Source organism: Stegastes partitus, unplaced genomic scaffold (genome assembly GCF_000690725.1).
Source record: "Stegastes partitus isolate 25-593 unplaced genomic scaffold, Stegastes_partitus-1.0.2 Scaffold1524, whole genome shotgun sequence".
Taxonomy (NCBI): Eukaryota; Metazoa; Chordata; class Actinopteri; family Pomacentridae; genus Stegastes; species Stegastes partitus.
This window is the reverse complement of record NW_007579255.1, coordinates 150,398-153,287: the sequence shown is the minus strand read 5'-3', so window position 1 is coordinate 153,287 and position 2,890 is coordinate 150,398.

Sequence of the window (2,890 nt, the reverse complement as noted above, 5' to 3'; positions counted from 1 at the left end):
AAAAAAAAAAACCCGTAAAATGTAAGTCAGATAATTAAAAATGTAAAATGTGGCACCTTTGGTTTGGACTCAATCAGCGCTACACATCTGGACGCTGCCATTCTTCCCCATTCGTCTTTTGCAAAACTACTTCAGCTCTGCCAGCTCAGGCGTGGATGGATGGTGAGTGAACGACCCTTTTCAAGTCCAGCCACGAGTTCTCAACTGGCTCGAGGTTGTCATTAAACCGTTCATGTGCTGCTTTGACTTCATCCTACGCATCCCTCTCATGTCGCATGATGCTGCCACCGCCGTGCTTCACAGTGGGAACGCTGCGTTTGTGACGATGTGCAGCGCTTCAAGTCTGCCAAATATAGCATCTCGCCCGATGGTCTCATCAGACCAAAGAAGCGTCTTCATGTTCACTTCAAAGTCTCCTACGTAGCTCCTGCAAAGCTGTAGTTAAGCTTTAATACCAGCTTGTTTCAACAGCGTTCGTTCAGGGTTTGATGGTGTAGTTACAGCCGGCAGTGCTGATTCACCAGCGACTCATCTTTCCAGAAACAGGTGTCTTTATGCTACAGTCACCAGAGAAACATTCAGATGATCTCCGTTTCATTAATTATGCGACTTCCAGCACCAGGTGGCTGCACTTGTGTCGAATTAGGTGAGTCACTTTGAAGGGAGCCAATATATTTGTGCAATCTTGTAGAACCTTTGTAGAAATCTGTTTTCACTTGACGAGAAACAGCTGAACAGTGTGCTCATTGTTTGGTTGTCTGTAGGTTCTTGTCAAAAATCCAAATTTAATTGACAATGATTGAATGTTGACAAGCAGGAGAAGGAGGGGATGAATACTTTGATAAGTCCTGTATGTATATAAGTGGTATCATCAAATTTATACCCAGGAAACAAGAAAAAATCTGAAAGTATGTCCTGCTTAAGTACAGCTGAGCCATAAAAAAGGATTTGATGAAATTAAAGATGCTGAGTCATGAACCACATCTGCTCAAGATCAAAGCCAAGAGAGTAGTTAGTGGAAGGTTTAACCCGTCCATCAGGGAGCAAAAACAAAACCAGCCGTCTGGTTTGAGAACCTCTCAGTGAAAGGAAGTGATTTGGCAAAGCAGCTCTGATTCAGCCGGAACAACACCTCGAGGTCAGACAGTGCGTTGTTTAACATTTCATGTGACTGGACACCGTGAACATTTTATTTTTTTGCGTTGCTTCTGGCAAATGGAGTGCAGCGCCGTGCGTGCTCCCAGATAAGTGATACGCGCAAGACAAGGTCGTCTGAAAACAAGTGTGCGAGAGCAACTCCTTGGCTCGCTCGGGAGAGGATGGATGAAACCCTGCTGGTGTTCTTCAGAGGTACAGGATGTGGAACTGATTAACACAGACCAGCTACACTGATTACACCGGCTGAAAAACAAAAAGGCGAGCACGGTTCACCGGTTACTCTCCAACAGACATTCACTGCGTTTTGTGAGAGGGCTGCAAAAAAAAAAAAAACTTGCCCCCTCGTCTAATTTGGTTGAATTAATAAGCCATGTCCACATCTATTCCACTCGGAGCAAATGGCGGCTCCGTGAATTACGGGATCAAACGGAGGCGGGCGGGGACGGGGAGGGAGGCAGGTGAAGGCTAAACGGCCGACGCTCGGTGACTTTCATCAACCGAAGACGCCGTGACAGCCGAACAGATCGTTACCGCCGCCGCTGCTGCTACATACAGTCGGTTTTGTCCTCCCAAGCGTCCCAGGAGACCAGATGCATGCGGGGTCTCTGGAGGCGGTTTTCGGAGGCGTTCTTCGTTTTGAGGTCAAGTCCACTCTGACCTACAGCACTCAGCGGTCCGCATCCCCGAGAGCAGACAGGTGCTGGATGGATTTGGGTTTTTCGTGAGCTTTTGACCTTGGTTTGGGCCCCGCGGACGCACACACATACACCAGAGTGAGCTTATTGTTTAGTTCACAGCCTTCCAGCCTCATAACTTATCATCTGCGCAGCTCCAGAAGCCGTAAGCACTTTTACACAATGTGTGCAAACAACAGAATAAATAAGGCTATACATGATTTATTCTGCCTTCTGGTGAAATATGGCACGGTGAACTGGTTTTTATTTTTTTTTTTTTTTGTTTAAAGCGATCATCCTTTGAGATAGATTACACAATTCACAATCTAATTAAGCCTCTGCAACAGTTGGAATAAAAACAAATAAATAAAGAGGCGGTTTTTTGGGGGGGTTTTTTTAGCTCCAAAATTAGCATTTTTATTTGGATGGTTGGGGTCAGAGATGTATAATTTGTGTTCCAGTACACATGGTTATCCACAAGGCTTAAATCCAAAAAAAAAAATAAAAAAAAACCCTTTTCCAGTCTTAAAGCTGATTCAGTAATTAGTCCCGAGCTCGTCATCACCCTCCCCTCCCGCCCTCCACCCCCTTTTTGGTACAAATTCAACAGTTGTGCTGACAAGATCACTACTTTTTGATTTTTCTCTTCCTCAATGTTTCATACAAAAAACTCTCTTAACTTCTACACATTTAATGTCACCCAGATTTTTATTTATTTCTTTTTTTTTTTCACTTCGTAAATAAATTTGGGAAACAACATTTTTTGTAATTTTTTTTTATCCATTTTTTTTTTTTTTTTTGTCGTCATGAAAAGATAAAAACATGCAAAAAACTTGAATTTGTAGTCCAAATTATACATTTACAAGTTTGGAACTTTTTGCACTTCTTCATATACTACATCAAAAGAAAGAAAAGGTAAAGAAAAAAAGAAAAAAACAAAAAAAATAAAACATTATGTACACACATCTTTTTACAGTGAAGCAAAAAACTTGAAAAGATCAGATGATGACTAAGGCAAATGAAGTGTACATAGATTAGACCGAAACAGGTTTTTTTTT